Source organism: Gossypium arboreum, chromosome 8 (genome assembly GCF_025698485.1).
Source record: "Gossypium arboreum isolate Shixiya-1 chromosome 8, ASM2569848v2, whole genome shotgun sequence".
Classification (NCBI taxonomy): domain Eukaryota; kingdom Viridiplantae; phylum Streptophyta; class Magnoliopsida; order Malvales; family Malvaceae; genus Gossypium; species Gossypium arboreum.
The window spans coordinates 12,731,503-12,753,941 of NC_069077.1; the positions used below are offsets into that span (position 1 = coordinate 12,731,503).

Consider the following 22,439-nt stretch of genomic DNA (forward strand, 5'->3'; position numbering starts at 1 on the left):
CAAATAACAAATCAAAGTACACTTAATTCGCAGACTAATTATCATGCCCAAAAATACATATTCACAACCAATAAATTAGCCATCTATTCTATCATCAAATTTAACCTCAATAGGTTATACCATTTCATAGTTAATTAACATTATTAACTAGACATATTATACTTGCTCTAATGACCGACCAAACATCCATAAAACATAGTCATCTTTTGCCACTAAATACCGTACCAAACGACCATTTTCACAAGCAATCACTTATACATACTTAGCTTATAGGAACATATGCATTATATCAAAAACACATCCATCAACTAATCATTACTCAAACCGAATCATATAACCGAACACACCATACATATATACCATGAAACATACTTCCCAAAATGAGCTTATATCATGACCAAAAATACATCATATTGAACATCATTATCAAGCCATCCTCGCATGGCTATTTATAAACAATTCAAAACTAACCATAACAAAACTAGCCTATACATGCCATATGTCTTAGTTACAAACTTCAAAAGTACCGAATAATGGTCAATAGTGTGATGATGATCCTTGACGATTCTCGAGCTCAAAGCTAGCTTTATATATCTATAAAATAGAGAAAGAATGCACAAAATAAGCTTTGAAAGCTTAGTAAGCCATAAGCAAATAATTCATCGCAAGAACACATATAACACAATTCGAATAGGCCAAATTTAGTTAATCTTATACACATATACAATCACTTTTCTCATATAATCCATATTACCACATCAATTAACTCTACTTACCTTATTTTTCAATGAACATATAATCCTCATACGTACCTGAATTATTTAGATCAAATTCACCTTCGGTCACGATTTGACATTGCCCGATGAACCGTTCGGAATTGTTAGGGATACACGGAAATCATATAAAGCTCATACAATGTCATATCCTGAATATGGTCTTACATGTTAATGCATATCAATGCCATTATCCCAGATAGGGTCTTATACGAATCATATACGATGCCAATGTCCCAGACATGGTCTTACACGTTTTCTCACTTCGATGCCAATTTCCCAGACATGGTCTTACACGAAATCACATCTCGAAAGCCTTATGTCATGACATCAGTATTCAATACATTTCCTAAGATTCGTTCGGGGCTTACGACTTCGTAATTAAATCAATTCATGCACAAAACTAGTCTCAAATCAATTCAGAAATATATATTTTAATACATACAATTCAATTCGGCTACATATAATATATATACATTTGAATTTAAAAACATTTAATTACTTATGAACTTACCTCGTACGGAAACGAACGGATCGGAACGACTATTCAACAACTTTCGACTTCCCCCGATCCAAATCTAATTTCTTCCTTTCTTGATCTAAATCAATTTAAATTTAACTTATTTAATTACATATTCATTCAATTTCACCCAAAAACACATAAATGGGCATTTTTCACTTTAGCCCCTAACATTTCACATTTTCTAAATTTTAGTCCCTATTTCAAAACAACTCAAAATACACAAAATTTCAACATGCTCATGTTAGGCCAAATTTTCCTTAGGTCTCTAGCAGCCCATTAATTTCATTTATTTCACATTTTGATCCCTCAATTTATAAATTTCACAATTTAGTCCTTAATAAGCATTTTTATCAAAAATCACTTAATAAACTATAATAATCTAATAACAAATATTTATTTTTCATCATCAAACAACAAAAACATCAAGCTATCAACAATGGAAAATCACAAATTCATCATCAAATCCGAAAATTAAAGCATGGGCTAGCTAGTATACGAAGCAATGATTTCAAAAACATAAAAATTATCAAAAATCGAGCAAAGAACATACCTAATTTAAGACATCAAAGTGCCGAACTTGCAAGCTTCAAAATGATTTCTTTTTCTTCTTAGCTTTCGGCCAAAAAGAGATAATGCATGCATTTTATGTTTAGTTTTATTTTAATTACATTTTATTATCCATTTACCATAATAACCTTAATGATTTAATAATAAAACCATATAATGCATGCCATTACCGTCCATTCATGTATTCAATGGCCTAATTTCATTTTAAGAACTTTAAAATCAAGAAACCATATCAAATAAGTACTTTAACAACTAGAAAGCCACTTTTACATTTTATGCAATTTAGTCATTTTATCAAATTAATTAATCAATCGATAAAACTAAATCACGAAAATTTCACACATATCAAATAACACTCTGTAAATACAAAAAATAATATTGAAATAAATTTACGACTTCGGATTTGTGGTTCTGAAATCACTATTCCATTTATCTAAAATCAGGTTGTTATATTCAATTTTTTTTATATAAATTTTCTCATAACTTAACTAAGAATTAAAGCCACATTCAATAACCTTCAAACTTAACCCTCAACCATTGCTCCAATCCACCACTTCATGTATTGTTTGCAAAGAAAATTTATAATAACATTTGCAGTTGGTTTCAAGAAGAAAATAAGATTCTAATATAAATCTAACTCATATATCTTTTTAGCAACCTTCATTAACCATTTAACTACACAAAGAAGACTCATATTTTGTGTAAAGAAAATTATAAAACAATTGCCACTAAAGAGAAGAAAAGGTAATCCCATATAGTATGTTTTCTCCATTATTTTCTGATTTTTGGTAAAAAAATTTATGAAGGAAAAATATCATCTTAAAGTTTGTTTTAAATTAGGGTTTTTATTGAGTTATATTATGCATTATTTTTAAATGATTAAAGATTTAATGGTTAAATTATTGTTATTAAATATGCTTAAAATTTTATTAAAATTGTGATGGAGGATCTTATTAACTTTGTATTGTTAAATGATGGGACTATCTTTTAAATTGAATTATTAATTATAAATAGTTGTGTAACATCCTATACCCGATCCGATTGCCGAGTCTGAGTTACGGGATGTTACATTCGTTACCGGAACAATTACAAACAATTACAATTCAATTCAACAATTCATACGTGTTGTTAAAATCATTACACATTCATAACATGTTTTACAAACATATCCAAGCTTTATATGAGCTTACGAAAACTCTTTTGATGAACTGAGATCAAATAAATACTAAATTATAATATTTCAAAACTATCAAGTTGATGTCACAACTTCAAGAATATAAATACGTCGTGACCCACTATTTTCAAAACATCATTAAATGCCAAACCACAACAACTTGCACAATTAACCATTACCTATTTCCACCATTTTAATAATATATATACTTCCAAAAGTTTCATATAATGTCATTTCAACAACATTTCCATCCAAATCGCATATTTGACAATTCAACTTAAAACCAATTCAACATAGGTTCTTTTGCAAATATTTAAGCCATTCATCACTTATATCAATCCCATATATGTATCTAACAATTCATATACATTAAACTCAAACTTTCATTACCAATTCAAGATTAGAAAATGACCGTTACACTACAAAATTGATTCAATCCTTAGGTGCATGTCATACTTCAAAACATAAAAGAACTATACAAATATTGTTGAGTCAAGAGTTGTTAATTGGATGCTAAATCACTTCTCGAGGCTTCAAGATCTACTAAACTTGCGTGTGGAAATAAACAAACCGTACGTTGAACAAAAAAACTCAGTGGTACTTTTATGATTCAAGTAAATAATGCATAACAAATAATAATGACAGTAGTAATATCAATAGCACATTGGATTTATAACCCATTCATGAACTAGTTTCAACTCGTAATTCATATCTCATAACCTGAACCCATGCACAATGTCAGTTACTTTTCATATGACATATAATATTATGCTTCCTATCAACAAATTACAGGAAAAAAAATTAATCAAACTCAAATAATTTGATTTATATCAAATAAAATTCGAGCTTAAAAATAATGTTGGATCGAACTCAACCTGATTATATTCTATTACCGACCTTGTTAATAAGCATGATCTCTAAAACAACATTAATGTAAACTAAGCTAATCAGCATAGTGTCAATTGCAATACAACAACATTACTATAAATATTATTATAAATAGTTGGGTGCACATTTAAGGGATATTTTTTTTTAAAGAGATTTTGATTAGGTTTGGCGTACATCTTATAAATTGTAGTATAAAATTTTGAGATGTTATTTATTAATTAACTTTTAGGTTCGGGTTTGAAGTGAGTTGAATTTTTTTAAAGTCGAGGTCGAGTTGAGGCATGTCAGTAGGGCATCAAGTCAGGGTTGAGGAAGGCAAAAAATCGGCCTGCCCCGCCCTATTCTCATCACTAGTTATTCAATGTGTTATAAAATGATTTTCTTTTATAAAAAATATTTTTAAATTTTTAGAGTTAGAACTAAATTGACATGTTTTGTAAATTTTGAGGGCCAAATTCATTGATTTTTTAAAATTAGAACTAAAATGATTAATTTCATAAACATTAAAGGCTAAATTTGTTTTTTTTTATATATAGAATCAAATTAATAGAATGTGTAAATATTAAAGAGCTACTTTTTTACTAGACCAATAAAAAGGCCTACATTTACTCATAGTGATTAAAGTATTTTATTTGAAATATTTAGTGACTAAATTGAAAAAATTAATAGTTGGGTGAACAAAGTGAATGAAAGCATAGTTGGGTGACTTATTTTTATAGTTTACCCATAAAATTAATTTTCAGCACGTCATTATTTATAGTTTGAAATGCATAAGGACTAATTTATCTATTTTTATTAAAAGACTAAAATACAATTAATCTCTAATTACAAGGATTTCTCTAATACTTTTACCCACAATTCTATTATGAAACATCACACTGAATTATTATATATTAGAAATAATTGAAATATTATATATAGAATCTTATAATAAAATAATTTTATTAATTCTAATAATTTCTGGTTGCATGCCTAAAAATTATAATTTTTAAAGTTTGAATATTTTATATCCTAAAAGAAAGCATAATGTTGCATATATTTTGAAGAATAAAATAAGTAGTTTCCTATTTATGTCAAATATTGTAATTGTGTTTTGTGAATAACTAATTTTTACTATGTTAAAAATTAAAAATTTAATCCCTATATTTTATTTTTGAGATATTAAATCTTTATAATTTTTATTTAAAAATTTTAGCCTATCCACTTTTATAGTTAAAATTGCCGATGGGGCAATTATGAAAAAGCTAAAAGTAATTTTCTTTAACCCTTAATGTTTATAGTTTTTAATTTAATCATTACTCTTTACAAATATATAAAATTTATATTTTTAAATAAAAATTTTCGAACTTTCATTTAAAAATTTATTAAAAAGTTTTCCGGAAATTATAAAAAACCCTCTTTAAAAATAGAAAAATATAAAAATATTATTTTAAATAATTTAAAAATTATGAAAAACATAAAAGTTCCAAATTTAAAAATGTGTAATTTACTCATTGAATGGTATTATTGTTTCCCCAAAGTTTGAATTATTTGTTCATTTCGTAATAAATTGGATTGGAACAAATATTTTTTAATTTATGGTCCGTTTGTTTACTTGTAAAATGTTTTACGGAAAATATTTTCTGTATTTTCCTGTGTTTGTTTCACAGAAAATAGTTTGTTCAACGGAAAATGACTTACATGTCAAGGTAAAATAAGCCATTTTTCCTGTAAAATGATTTACCATTTTGAAAAGTGTAAGTCATTTTCCAGATAAGAGCTCATCTATAGATAATTTTATTTTTATATAAAATTAACTTAAATCAAGCTTAATATTATTCTATTGATAATAAATTTTATTTTTATTTTAAAAATATTTAAAATATTATATTTTTCTATATTATTAAACATATATATTTAATTATTTATATTTATTCATATAATAAATTATTAATATAATAAATATAATTTATTATTTTAATAAATTATTTAATATTTCAATTTTATTTTAATAATAAATTTTAAAAATAATAATTTTAAATAATATTATTCACATATTATTGAAAATATTCAATATTAATATTTTAATAATAAATATTTATTACAATTATAAATATATTAATAATAAATATTTTGTAGTATAAATGTTAAAATATGTCATAAGTTTATGTACACTTCACAGATTTGTAATTTAGTCTTTGTACTTTTATTTTCAATAATATAGTCTATTTACTTTTCAAATTTGAAAATTAAGTCCAATTGTTGACATCGTTAATTTTTTTTATCAATTTTGTTGATGTCACATTTTAAATAAAAATACACACTTAGTAGTCATGTAATTAAAAATGACTTTGTAATGAATCTGAATTTAACATAATATTTTTAATATATGCAAAAACAATGTAAAATATAAAATTATAGATAAAAATAAATTCAATTAGACAATGAAAAATAAGAAAATCTCAAATGTATGTTTGTTTAATTGAAAACAACTTTTATGAAATATTTTAAGAAATTTACCAAACAACCGAAAATATTTTACAGATTTATCCAAATACCAAGAAATATTTGCTTTTCCAGAAAATAAATTATTTTCCAGAAATCATTTTCTGGGGTCATTTTCAGTAAAATAAACGGAGCCATAATTCAAATAAAAATGTTTAGTGTAAAATAATTTTAAAATATGATGCAATTCAAATTAAATTTAAAAAGATTATATGCACGATATAAAAATATATAAAGATAGACATGGTTTTGGCCAAATTAAAAATATATTAAAAATATTAGTGTAAAATTAATGTGTAGGACTAAATTTTAAATTTGAAAAGCTTATAAAAAACAACGTATAAATGCATTTGACTTCCCCTGTTTTTACATCCTCATCAAAATCAATGACGTAATTGAGCGTTTTAGTTAGGCCGAAACGACTCAATAATTGTGGCTATATTTGCCTCTTTATTTCTATCAATTTTCTTCTTTCCATTATTGAATATCAAAATTAGTTCAATATTTTAAATTTATTGAAAATTTTATGTGAATACAACTTGAAATATTACAATCAAATTAAGTAAATCAGTTTTTGGCTCATGTGATGTACGGATTTTTAATTATTTTCTTCTTCTTTTCAAAAATTTTATAGTCATGTATTAACATTTAAGAAAATAAAATTTTCATAATCTAAAAATATTAAAAATAATAAACCTTAAAATTTTCAAAATAATATAATTAGAATAGATATAAATTAATTAAATGAGAATTTTTATAAAAATATTAAATATATTAAAAATACATACCCTTTAGAATATTATTGAAAATATTTAAAATTTATTTGTGTTGGGAAGAAAGATGGAGAAGTGAAGAAGAAGATGAAGTACACAGAGAGAGAACATGGGAAATAAAAGAATTAAAATATATATATAATTTTATTAATTAATAAATGTATTTTAAGTAAAAAATAAGTAATATTTTTAAGAAAATATAAAAGTTATCTTGTGGCATTTTTTAATGGATTGGTTAATTTAAGGTTGAACTACAAACTATAATATCAAATTTTACCAAAATAATTTAAATACTAAAATAAAAAATAGGTATATTTTAAGGATTAAATCATAGATTAATAACGATACCTTATAAATGAATATTTTATTCTTAAAAATGATATTATTAAAAAAATAATATAAATTGTAACACATACATAAAAAATACAAAAAAAATAAAATAAAATTGGATGTCTCAACTGGGGCTTTTAATTGACCAAAACGTTATTACTACTTAATAACGAGGTCCGCATTGGGTATATTTGCCTACCTATTTCCAACCATTTTTAGAAAACCATCATATATAAAATGAAAATCATGCCTGGGTAAAGATAATATAAATAATTATATGAAATTTGAATTTGAAATACTATGTATAATAATTAATTAATTTTATCATTGTAATCAAAACATAAAATAAATTTTATATAAGTTTTTAATAAATATATATATTTACATAATTTTTTTACTTACATCTTGGTTATGCTATAAATCTAGTATATATTTATCTGTACTTATGTGATGATGAAACACATAATAAATAATAGAGTCTAAACATCCTATTTATGTTACTAAATATGTATCATTTTATAGTTCCTTTTGGCAGTCTTATCTTTCTAAATTTCAAATCCTATGAACTCTTAATTAAGGTTATTCATTTTCCTTCATTATGGTAAATGTTTCATTCGCATTAAATCAAATTATAAAAATTAAAAGAATAATAAACGAATATATATATTAATCAAGAGATCGTATGTGTTTTTTTTGTTACGAGATCTTGAAACATAATTATAATGTATGTATATAAATTCAATAGTGACTAAATCAATCTAACCTTGATTCTAGTATTACGGGATTAGAATTTTTGCCTGACAAACCACATGACTTTAGGCGATTTCTTAGGTTCAAATCCTGCCTAAGTTAGCCTACTCTGGAAAAATTAAAATTCTAATAAAAATTCTCCAAGGCATTGAAGCAAAGCAAAAGCAAATTCGAAAAACAAACCATGCTACGAACAAGCAAAAAGCCATAGAAAATAGTACACACCAAGTGTTTGAGTAAATGCTCTCAAAATTATTCTATTACTTTGAAAGTTTACAACTAAGTGCCTACAAATAAGGGGGAATGTCTCTATTTATAGTTGAGCTCCCCTAAATCCAACAGTACAAATTGGGTTACATCGACAATTAAGATTTGTGTCTATATACAAAATGAGAGCCCTAAGGGATTTAAACTCTATATATCTTTATCCTTTAGGATTTATATTAATTACCTTGGTAACTCAAGTTTTATTGGAGTGTTTCTCTAGCCACCAAGGTTTCAAGTAGACAAGCTTCTCCAAATATTTCACGAGTTGGGTCAGTTCAAGTGGGTCAAATGAGCCATATTTAATCTATTGACCTCCATAAGATGTTTTGTGCGCAATGGTAACGAGCTTTGGTCCCAGGCTTCTTCTCCAACCATTCTCGTAATGCCATCATTGCATTCTCGGAATGACATTGTTTTGACTCATTTCGAAACGGTTTCAATGCCTTGGCTAATTCGCAACTACTCTCTCTGTTAGGTAGTTTCACCTCTCGAAACATTTGCCTCGATTTATATCTCCGTTATTGCCTAACTCACACTTTATTTCTCTCTTGTACATCTCAATCGTAAGAGGCCAATGCTCTTACTTACCCCCATTGTGACTTGCCCCGATCGAGATCCCCTTTGTCCGCACAAGTAGGCTTTAGCACTCCCATATTAAACACCAGGTTAACCTTGAGTATTGCTGCTAACTCTGGTTTATAAGCCTCTCGACTTACCCGCTTCAGAACTCTGAAAAAGGAACTTGTGTCTTTGCTAACCCAACGACAAGTCATAATGTAAAACGCTAGATATGTGTTTGAGATGTATCTCACTTGTAGCATTTACTCTTTCCCATTGTCTAGTTTGCATCATCACTTTCCCCCCAAAATCTGATGCACAACCCACCTTTCTCATAAGTGGTAATCCCGCTGATAACTCAATTGGTTTCGTATTAGTATTTTGCCCCTCTAGCATTTCCAAAGGGGTTTTTGTAGCACTTTGATCTACCAAGTTAATATTCCCACCACACGAAACATCCTTGCCTAGTTAGATTACTGACAACACATTGGTTTCACCCCTTATGTCTTGACTCACTAGGACAACACATTGTTGTTGTCGAGTATCCAAGATACAAATGCAATCGGTAAAAGGATTTAACAAAGCATCAATCTTGTCGAGGAAATTCAAGCCAAGCACGAAGTCCTAATTATCTAAGTGAATTACCTTAACGTCTTCTTTGTCTTTTTATTGATCGATCTGCAACTCAACTCATTGTGCTATTCCCAAAATTAAGACCTCTTTGGAACTAACAGTCTTGATCTTCTTAGTTGATTTACTCATTGAGAGACCAAGTTTACCCACAAATTTTTCAGAAATAAATAGGTCTGATACCCCTGTAATAATAATAGCACTTCTCCTTTGCTTGAGATGCTGATGTCACAAACATCAACCCTTTCTACTTGCAATCTCTCTTCCCTTTAGTAAAACTGAGAATCATTTATCCAAGCTTTAAAGCCTTACTCTCTAGATCTGCTTCAACTTCTTTACTGTTTGCGAGCAACTTAGATCGCTCTAGATTGTTGGAAAAATTCCGGTTTGAAAACAATTTTTTTGCACAATGAAAAATAAAGAATATTGAAAATCAAGTCAGTTTGTGATATTTATAATAATAAACCTTTAACCAAATTTGCACATATGTTTTCAGATAGACAGCTTCTTTTTGTTCCTAGCTTTCAATCGAATGACCATCTCTACTATTCTCGTACCCCGAACTACTTCGAGTGTGGGCTCAAACAATTCAAATCAAACATAGAACTAGAAATAATTTTCTTTGTTTTAGAATGGGAAATCTTTTATTAATAGAAACCACCAGAATTGTTATTCTGGAAAATAGTTTTAATACTTAGAGAATAAAACTCTTTTTATTTTCTAGCAGAGTAACAATATATGAAAGTTGTATATTTTGCTTTATTAGTGCCATATATTTATAAGAAGTAAAGCCCTTTTTGAATTGTAGAAGCTTATTTCAACTAGAAAAACAAACTCCTAGTCTAACTAGAAGTATACTGGGTGACAACCCTAGTTAACAATGCTAGGGTTTGTCATCCCTCCCTTTAACATGAGGAGCTTTTGGGCCTTTTCCATGTCAGGTCCAATTACAAGTACTTTTTGAATTTTTCACCCGGTACTTTATAATTCGATCTAACCTAATATTTGTTTTTCTATTTCCCAAAATAAACATCTCAATATATTTCCAATTAAATAATTCTCTCAACCCATTTCTAATTTTTTTAAAATCATGACGACTTTACCGTAAAAGAATCTATAAGAAAATATATTTAATATTTCTACACTCAACGCTATGATAAAATGATTTATTTCTATTTCCGAACTCCATTTAATTCGAAAAACATAAATTCGTTTACAGGTCATTTTTATTTTGGAGAAAACCACATTCATTTTCAAATAGTTCCATTTCTCTATTTTCATTTTCATTTTGGATAAAATCATAATCATTTCCAAATATTTCTCATTTCTCCATTTTTACATTCCTATTCATTTCTGTTCATTTGATTCAACATGCAATTCATTTTTGGTTTCAACGAGGTAGTGGTGAGACCCATTAAACATATGCGATTAGGACTCAAATGATTTATAATTAAGTTCTAGTTTTTTGCCTATTAATTTTAAACTCATTTAGTCATGAAGTCATTCTACTATAGGATTGTGACTAAGCTCTCCCCAACAACATACCATCATGAAAGTAACTTGATTAGCGATCGCCTAACGGCCTTGTCATAAATGTGTTACCTTCATAAAATATTCTTAATCTCTTTGAGATAACATTCATTCTCTCAATATGATCCTATTTTATATCATGATAATTATTACATCTTCCTTCAAGAAAAGCCAATTACTATCAAATAGTAACAAATCATTCATCACAAAGACGAATAATCCGTGACCATGCTTACTTTTCATTAACCATGTAATGTCAATGAAAGGATATCATTTATCCATGTCTCGGGTTATGAATTCCACTATTGTGTATGACACTACATATTGTAGAACTCTATTTTTGAAACCAAAATTAAGTTTTTTTTTAAAAGTTCTAATTTAAGCTATGAAACTCTGTTTTTAAAATTTTGATTTTGAAAAGATAATTTTAAATTACGGTTTTATGTGACCTCCTATGCGAGCCAATGTTTTAAGAATATTTTGAAAATGATGGTTTTTAAATTATGTTTTAAAGCCATTTAATGTGTGAGCTTTTTATAAACAAATGTTTTAGCTCTGCTTTATGCGAACTCTCTGTTTAGCTCTACTTTATGCGAGCTCTCTGTTTAGCTCTACTTTATGCGAGCTCTCTGTTTAGCTTTGCTTTATGCGAGCTCTCTGTTTAGCTCTACTTTATGCGAGCTCTCTGTTTAGCTCTTCTTTATGCGAGCTTTCTATTTAGCTTTGCTTCGTGCGAGCTTTCTATTTTGTAAGCTCCTTTGAAAGCCTTCTAATTGGTATACCAAAGGCTGTGAGTACTCACCAACTTCTTAATAGGCATTATGTGACCAAACTAGTCTTATGACCTAAGGCCAACTTTGTACGAGATTCTGATATGTGCAAATTGGTCTTACGACCTAAGGCAGATCTTGTTCGAAGTTTTCTAAAAATTATGCGCGAGCTAACCATGTATCGGGTTTTTAAATGATTTTGAAAGTATTGGCCTTACAACTTTAAGGCAAGCCCTTTTTAAAGCAACTTTTTAAAGAAATTATTATTAAGCATTATTTTTAAATTGTTTCCATAAAATATGTTTTTCTAATACGAACTAGGTCTCGCATCCTCACTTATGAACCCTGTAATGGCCTAAATTCAGGGTTAACAGAATAGTGGTTTCGTAACCACAAATTCGATTTAAAGAGAAATTTATTTCAATATTTTTGCATGAAAATTGATATGATAGGAAAATTGTATGAAAATATTGATAAAAAAATTTTACCGATTTAGTGGTTAGTTAGAAAAAGAAATTATTGAAGAAATTGGATAAAATAAGGTATCGGGACCTCTATCTCGTAAGACCGAGTCGAAAATAATTTTATAAATATTTATGAAATGTTAATAATGTGGTATTAAAATTTCGTTAGGAAATTTTAATGTTTGGATAGTTAATTAAATGAAAAGGACTAAATTGTAAAAGGTGTAAAAGTGGATGGGATGATTAAATAGCTTAAGTGTCTAATGAGAGAGGATTTAAAAGGCAATTAGACCCAAAATTTATTTGGGCTGGACGGCAAGGGTATGAAATCAGCAGGAAAATTGATAAATTAAGGGAAAAATTGGAATATTGCAAAATTAACTAAATAAAGCTAGGACTAAATAGGAAATATCTAGATTTCTCTTCATTTCTCTTCAATTTCAGCAGCTAAAAACGCCATAGGAGGGTTCTCTAAGCTGGTGTTCCATAATTTTTGCACCAAGTGAGTTAATCCTTGCCTTTTTCTTGTAATTTTTGTATTTCTAAGAATTTTACAACTAGGTCCTACTATTAAATTCATTAGTTTTTGATTTCATGGATGAAATTGAAAGTAACCATGGTTGATTGATGTAATTTTATGATGAAATAGAATGAAATTAAAGCTTTAATTTGTTTATGAGATGATTTTATTAGGTAATTACAATAGAAATTGATTTTTAGGACCTAATTGTGAAAATGTTTGGAATTAAAGTCTATTGCTGAAATTTTGATTTCTAAAGGTTGTAAACTAGTTTAAGGTGATAGAATAAAGTGTTAATTGAGAAAAATCAGCTCAATTGAGAGGCTAATTGAGTAGGGACGAAATTGTTATTTATTAAAAGCTTAAGGGAAAAATGGTAATAAACAGCTTGCACTAAAACAATATTGGACAGCAGCAGTAGACTACTTTGAAAAATCACCATAAATTGTAGGAATCGATTGGAAGATGAAAAAAATGTGAAATTAAAGCTTATTTAGTCTAGTTTCTCATAGAAGAAACAGTGTAAGCAATGGATCTGTAAATCATGAGATATAATGAATTTTGTGAGACAAGGTCAGAATGAATTCGAATTCCCCTGTTCTGACTTTGAAAAATCATAAAAATTTGAATAAAAATAATTAGGGGCTTAAATTTATATGTCTAGAATCCTGAATGAGTATATTTTCAAGAGAAATAAATGGGAACATCATCTAAATTCTGTATGAAGAGATAATTAATTTTTAGTGAAGAAGGGTCAGAACTGTCAGACAACAGAACAGGGGTGACTTTAAAGAATAAATTGTACTTATTGGCTAAACCAAAAATTCTGAAAATGTTTTGGTAAGAAGATATATGAGTCTAGTTTCAGGAAAAATTAACGGATCTTAATTTAGAGTTTCGTAGCTCGAGTTATAAATAATTTAGTGACTATGACTCAAATAGACAGTTTTGAATAAATTATAAATAATAATAATGAAATTATAGAAATTGTTGCATATGAACATGAAATGTATTAAATTGATAATTAAACTTATTTATTTAGATCCAAAAGATTCAAATATGAAGCTAGATCGAGGAAAGGAAAAAGTTCAGGATTAGTAGATTTTTGTACACGAACAAGTATCAAGGTAAGTTCATGTAACTTGAATTATATTCTTAAATGCTTGAAATGTATGTTATTGATGTGAATATGATTTGAAAGTTCATTGTATGAAAATTTATGAAACATTGATATATTTGATAAAAAGGGGAAGAAATCCCGGTTGAATGAAAGGAAATTTCGATGGATCTCTGAAAAGGAATTGATTGTAAAAAGGATCTAGCCTGGACGGGTGATCCTATCCTGATATAGCCCTCTCGAAGAATATGTGGAAAATGGATTTAGCCCAGACGGGTAATCCGAATTAGGGTTTGAATTTAGCCTGGACTGGTAATTCAGATCCAAGCTCATTAGAGTAATTGTCGTTGCAGGGGATTTAGCCTGGACTGGTAATCCCGACAATACTCTCCCGATAATACTCTATGAGTTTATATTACAGGGGGTTTAGCCTGGACTGGTAATCCCGCTGTAGGATGAGGTTCTCGGGAGTGTGCTCTCTGAAATGGAAATATGCACACATGAATATGAATTGACGGACCTGGAAATGTACACTAAAAGTGTACCTCTGAAAATCCATCGAAATTCCGAGAAATTCAACGGGATAAATATGAAAAAATAACAAGGAAATGGAAATCATGGTATTGATGAGCTCATCAATCATAGTATATTTTATTGGTACATGGAAATTATTTTACTAACTTGAATGTTGAGTTTGTGCATGTTAGGGTAATAATGCATTGAATGGATATAGGAATGTTTATTGTATTGTACTGAAAATATTAGGTAAGTATAATTCTTGTTACATGAGCTTACTAAGCACAAAGTGCTTACCCTGTTTCATTTTCTCCTGTTTTGTAGTGTTAAGAGCTCGGAGGTCGGATTTGGTTGGAGACACATCACACTATCAACCTCATGATTTCGGTATATAAAGAAACTTTATTTTGGAAATCAATGGCATGTATAAGCTAATAAAGTAAATGTTAACGTGAAATGAATGTAAAGTTAGCCATTAATATGGTTAACAAACCTGGTTTTGGGTATGTGATGACGTTATCTTATAAATATGCATGAATTTATCTTGAAAATATGTTGAATTGGTTTGGTTGATGTGGATTGGTCTCGATTTAATATTGTAGGGAAGGTTAGATATTTATAAAGGGGCTATATTGAATATAAAAAAAAAATCGTAAACTCCAGTAATACCTCGTACCCTATTCCAGCAATGAATACAAGTAGGGGGTATTACAAACCCAGCACGCAAAACATTTTCAAACTAAATTTTGTATTGTTTTCATACATTGTTTTTAAGCATAATCTAATAATTTCTGATTATTAACAGAGTTCTCAATGAACTCACCACTCCTATCTTACTTCTTAGGTAAGTAGGTTGCGGATAGCATTGGTAAGGTCGATGATCCGATGAGGCACTTGACTGATATTGGCGAACCATAAAGATGGGAGATAGGATTATGTTATGCATATTAGAACATTATTTTATATCTTTGATTTGATTACTGCATAAATTTCTTTAGCTTAAGTATAATATGCTATGTTTTTTAAGTTTAATTTTATTCTTGTGAACCATGACTTGGAATGTATGTTCTATTTTTGCTATTAATAAATCAATGTTAATCATGCATGAGTATTTTGAAGTTTTGCTAAGTATCGTGATTTGTGATCCATTTATGTTGCATGTTGGGGATTGACCTAATTAAGCAATGAACAAGTAAAAAATATGGAAGAAATTGAGAAATTGAACACACAAACTTAAAATGGAAAACCCCCTCTAAAAAGGATAAAAAACTATGAGCAAAGATAGTTTTACTATAATGGCAAAGAATAAAGAGTGCAAAAGATGGAGATAAAAACTAAACCCTGAAAACCCAAAAACAAAGAACCCTCAAAACGTAAACACAAAATTTTTTAAAAGTGTTATGAGTTCTAATCTTTAATGGGTGTTATGAGTTCAAACGCAAAATATTGCCCTTATTTTATTTAAAATTCATATATTTTGAAATTTGAAGGGATATTTGGTTATTTAGGTTAAACAAGAAAATCAAAACCCAGTAAATTATAGTACAATTTCTTGAATTCCCGAAATGCTAAATATTGCCTTACTTTGAAGAAAAACGAATGCAACATTTAGCAATGTGCGTTTATTTTGTTTGGGATAAAACGATCCATGTTTGGATAAATACTTTTGAGGTTAATGTGCAATGCAATTTAAACAAAATGAAACAAAAGGGATTATAGAGCACAAAACAATAATACATGAATTAAATAGTAGGTCAATGAATATCAACAATATATTAACAAATAATTTCAAGAGCACAAAGTAGATATGTTCACATAATACACTATTTTAAGAGATCAACATTAATAATCCCAAAAGAATGAAATGAAAAATATATAAAAAATTTGAAGTGAATAGAACGGTTTAAAACAAATAACAAACGAAACAATTATAAATAAAGAATATAAAAAGGGTTTGAATGAATAATGAATAAAATTTTAAAATAAATAATAAAAGAGTTTAAAATAAATAATATAAAAATTTTAAAATGAATAACATAGAAAAACAGTTAAGATTAAATACTATATGATATATGTTAATGAGAAATATAAAATTAAAAATACAATATGTTAATAAAGATAAAAATATATGTATATAATAATAATAGTAATATAATGGTGATAGCAAAAAATAAAAATAATAATAAAGATAGTAATAATGATAATAATAATAATAACGAAAGGTAAAATTAGTAATGATAAGTAATAAGGAGAAGAACAATAATGATAACAGTAAAATAGTAATAAAACAAAAAAAATAATAATAGTAAGTAAAAACAAATAATAATAATAATAATAATAATAATAATAATAATAATAATAAATAGAAATACAATACATAGAAATATGATAACAATAGAAATATAAATAGATAAATAGTAATAGCAATGAATAGGAAAATATGTGGAAACGTAATGATAATAGTAATAACGATAATAATAATAGTAATAATAAATATACTAGGAAAAATGAAATGTAAGTGATTTATATTTTACAATGTATAAAGAAGTAATAGATAACTAAATAAACAGATGATGAAACGGTGAATATTAAAATGAAAGAACAACATACACATGATATAAAGGATGAAATAAGATGAATAGTATATAGATAAATAAGTAAATAAGCGAATGAATGAATAAAATAAAAAGTAATAAATAAATATGAAAATATAAAGGAAACAATATACAAGAGAGTGGAAGATAGGACCGAATCATAATTTAAATGAAGTTAAGAGGATAAATTGCAAAATAAATAAAAACCAAGAAGAAAGAGGGACCAAATATAAATGCGCGTGAAGAAGCGGGGGTCAAATGTGAAATTAATCCTAGACTCTCCTTAAACGTAGCGTTCCAAGGAGCAAATGATCGGAGGATTAAAATAAAACAGAGTAAAAATCTAACGACAAAATTGAAAAAAAAGAGAAAAGTATAAGATTGAAATTGGCCGGAGAAGTGGAAGGACTTGCAGCATAATTAGCCCTAAGAGCACAAACATGCGGATCCCCCAGGTACTGGGTCGGGTCGCTTACGGGTCAGACGAAACTGCGCCGTTTTGGGCATCAGAAGCTTACTCCAAAACGACGTCGTATGGTCCCCTTATAAATGCCAAAATTCCAACAAAAAATCATTCTTCCAGCCCTCTTTAAAAAAAAATAAAAATTTCTTTCTCTCCTTTTGGGCTAAACCCAGAAACTGGCCAAGAAGGCCACCAACCGCCGATCGTCGCGCCACCGTGGCTCCGTCGCCGTCGACCACCATGCACGGTGGCCGGAGCTCGAAAAGAAGCCCCCTTTTTTAGCCGATCGGAGAATAGGTAAAAAATAAATCCCTTTTTTTTTATATATTTTGATATATATATGTATATATAATAATTTCAAGAAAAATAAGAAGAAAATAAAATGAAATAAAGAAATACCCTTTTGACCTTGATTTCTTTGTTCAATTCCCCTCTGTTTTGTATTTTTTTATTTGAATGCTTTTTTTTAGTTTGCTTGAATCTCTGCTCTTTTTATTTTAAAAAATATCGTTTTTGTATTTGATTGCTCTCAATATTCGAACCTTCTGTATTGATTTCGTGTTTTTTTTGTAAAAAAGAGCCCCCTATACAATGAAGATATTAACGGCTTTATAGCCGAATCATATTACAGCTGTTAATATTTCTTGTTTCTATTCTCGTTGTCTCTGCTTTGTGTGTTTCTGCTCTTTGTCTTGCTTTTTTTTTTTGTTTTGCAGGTGATGGGACGAGGCCAGAGGGTGCTATGCTGAGGCAACAGAGGCGCCAGGGGTGGTCAGGCGTTGAACGCGCTAACACCACGTGGGGAGCGGCGCGGCGCAAAGGGGAGGGAATGAGGCTAGGGTTTGTTGGCTGAAAAGTTTTAGGATTAGTTGGGTTAGGGTTTAGTTTTGGGCTTGGGTATTGGGTTAATTTGTAATGGGTTTTAATTGGGTAGTAATTATTTATTTGTTTGGGCTTATTGGGCCCGGTCAAATTTGGGCATTTACAATACTTTAGGACCATCATTTCATAACATTATTGTTTGACCAGTTGTATTCCTTTTTAATATCTCGAATCTACATAAACAATTAGCTTGATTAATTTTTATTCTATAAACACTATTGGATACCCAACGGTAATTCTTTATAATATCGTCGTGTAAAAATTTGTCCTTATTAAATACCTGATCTTCACGTCGAGACAAATTTTCGTTTTTAGATATACTTTCATTATAAAGTTTATTTATCGAATAATTATTTTTCTTGGAAATTCTTCAGAAACTCCAATGATATTTGATACATTAATATCAATAATGAGGATAATAACCTATATGTATAATACGTTAATTAATAAAAACTCCTGAACAGAATCATATTCACATTTAATGATTTTCTCATGAAACTCGAGTTTTATGCTCCAGGAATCAATATTATCAAATAATTTATATCAACTGAATATAAATTCACTAGATATAAATAAATAACTTTATTTGGTGTTTGCATCCACTGCAAACTAATCATTTTTCATAACCAAAACTAAGTGTCTCGTGAACGTTTTTGTTACAAGTCAATTCTATATATTATGACTTTTATTTGTTTTCGCTATTATGCTAACATGTACTCCCCTTGGCTTTACACCTTTTGGGTGTTTGGACTTCAAGTCCGAAATACATTTCATAAGTTATAATAGAAATGTCTCTTTATTTTTGATGAGTTGTTCCCATTTCATGCTTTCAAATATACTTTCATTCAAGATCCTCTGTAACACCCGTATACCCGGTCCAACTATATGGACCCAGTATAAGACTAGTACATTTGGTGCCAAAGTGATTTTGGCTAAACATTTTATAATTCAACCGTTCATACATTGTGTTTTTACTTATTTAATTCCAAAGTTATTGATATAAAAATGTGGGGTCATTATTGGATGTTAGAATATGTTTAAAAATGGTTTTAATATTATTTTTACTCAAAATAGGGGAAAAATATCGATACCAAACAAAAGGTATCGATATTTTATGAAAAGTATCTATACCGCAACACAAAAATGATACCAAAATGACATTCTGGAACTCTGAGAATTCAAATTTTGATAAAGATATCGATACCTTAGAACTAGGTATCGATGCCAATGTTAAAAACGATACCAAAATCACATTTTGTTTGGGAAATTTTGTATTTCAAAGCTATGGTATTGATACTTATACTGTTGGTATCGATACCTTGAGTAAAATTTGGCAAAAATCTGTTTAAAATTTCACTAAATCCCTGCAATTTAAATAGTTTCTTCTCAATACTGAAGATCAACTCAAAATGTATTAAAACTACTTAGAAACCACTCCAAAGTCAATCAATATCAACATATTACCAAACCACATATGCAACCATACTTATAGTTTTACTAATTCATTTCATATAAACCAAAATACTTCAATTAAAACCAAAATAGATAGAGTTTCAAGAGTTTGCACTTTAGTCCTTAACACATGGGAAAACATTTGGTCTACCTAGGTACATGCCATTTTAGTTTAAAATATGATACCTATTCTTGAAGCTCTTAAGAATGTGATGAGATAAGAAACCTCCTAGCTCGACTTTATCTTGTCGTGTCTAACTGTACCTACGCGTTAAGTCAGTGAAGGCTTAGTAAGCACTACAAGAATTGAATAGGTAAATGAAACATAACATATTATTTTAACTTGATCAACTAATACATATTTACACACATACAAGTTTCTTCAACTATACCTTACTTTAAATAAATTTAACTTACCTTTTTGTAAGTTATCAAACTTATCTCAACATATTGATGATTCACTTTTATTCACAACTCCTATTCTTAACTCAAAGTAGATGATAAACCGTAATTTATACATATTTTTACCCCATGCTTAACACATTTTATGGATAGTTTCTCCTTAAAATTGGTGAATTCGATGCTTCTAATCTTTTAATTTCATGTTTTATACTTAGGTGAGAATAAGAGAGTAAAAAGGGTGAGAAACTGGATGAAAACGGAGAAAATGGACCCACGTAGGAAATCAACACGGCCTGGACTTCCTCACACGGGCGTGTCACATGGTCGTGTCCCTTTAGTAAGATCAAAGCACGACTTACACGGGTAGATCACAAGCTCGAGCCCATTTAACGGTCTTGACCACGACCTTAAGTAATCACACACGGGCTTGTACCTGCCAAGCCCAAGTTTAGTCAAATTTGAAAAAGTCCAATTTTGAGGGCTCTTAGGCATTCTAAAGCCTATTTAAACACTTAAGGAGGCACTTAGAAGGGGGACGCAGAGTAGGAAGCAAGGAATTACTCAAGGAAAGCTGATTGATCTATCTCAAGAGTCGGATTCATCATCAAAACTGAAGATCTCCCTTCAAGTTCCTTCAAGAGTTTTGAGTTTTCTTATGTTTTGTTATCTTTATGGTTTTGAGATGTTTTCTTTCATAAATATGCACTAAACCCCCTAAATAGCTAAAGGGAATGAAACCTAAGACAGATCTTGTTATTATTATCTTAATTGTATGATAAATATTTGACTTGTTCTTAATTATGTGTTCTTAATTCTTGTTTTAATATTCCAGGATATTGATTTAAGTTAACGCTCTTATTCAGAGGAGGAATAGACCTTGTCTAAGAGTAAAATTGTCATAATTAAGCGGAGTTGATTGCGCGCCTAGAGATAGCATGACAAGATTTTTTCGAATTAGGGTGAAACCTAATATGGGAATCCATAGATCGAGTTAATGCAATTCTAGGGTGTTAATTAGAAAGAGATTTCAATTTTTCAACCTAGGGTTAGACATTATTAGTCTTGAGAGGGATAATAATATAATTTCGGGATTTCTACGGATCAAGTCAAATGAATAAATTATCTGATTCAGAGTCAAATAACAACTGAAGTCTACGTGGATTTTTCCTTAGGTATTGTCCCAATCAATCGAATTTTCCCAAAAGTATTTTCCCAGGTTTACTTCTGTGCATTCTTAGTTAATAATTAGTTTGGATAACCAAACCTCTTAATTTTTAGGCTAGATAATAAAAAGAAAGTAAATATTAGTACTCGTAGTTTCTTTAGGCTCGACAATCCGGTCTTGTTGAACTATACTACTATTCGATGGTACACTTGCCTTAATCGTGATAATAAGTTAGTCTCAAGAACGATTCATTTATAAATCTTTAAAACCTGTTACGAATATCACGCATCAGTAGACTTTATAGACCACATAGGATATACGAAACAAATACAGAGGTGCATTATTAGACACTATTAAACAGAGAGCACTAAAGTACTATACAGAGAGCACGAATATGCTAAACGAAGAGCAGTAGTGTGGTAATAATCGAAGAGCACTCCAGGGTCCTTTAATGGCATGCCACTAATATCCTAGTAGTTCTAATTTTGTCTACTTGGGCGTAAAAGTTGAATTTCATGCATTTAAATACTTTACATAAGTATTTCGGAAAAGATTTCACATTAGTCCATCATCTACAATTTAGTCTCCATTTTCACAAATCACAAATATCACACCTCTTTCACACATATACTTTTACCAAAACATCATTACTTAGTGTTCAAACGAGTATACTATTTCATATTCTCCACCTATAATTTTCTTTACAAATTTCATAATTTCATAATCGCCATTTATTATTTATTTACAAATATAGATATATATATTTAACATGTCTATTCTAAGTAATTCCATATCATAATATATAAGTATTAAAATAAAAATAATTTAAAAATCTTGTAGTACTTAC

The 22,439-nt window shown here is 28.8% G+C and overlaps 1 long non-coding RNA gene across 1 annotated transcript; it reads right to left on the reverse strand.

Annotated features, from left to right (window-relative positions):
* Nucleotides 1-357: 357 nt before the first annotated feature.
* Nucleotides 358-1,933, reverse strand: LOC128296334 (uncharacterized). Its single transcript, XR_008286911.1, has 3 exons — nt 1,847-1,933; nt 1,288-1,372; nt 358-594 (listed from the first exon to the last, which is right to left on the reverse strand). It is a non-coding gene; the product is annotated as an uncharacterized LOC128296334 (long non-coding RNA).
* Between the last annotated feature and the right edge of the window lie 20,506 nt (nt 1,934-22,439).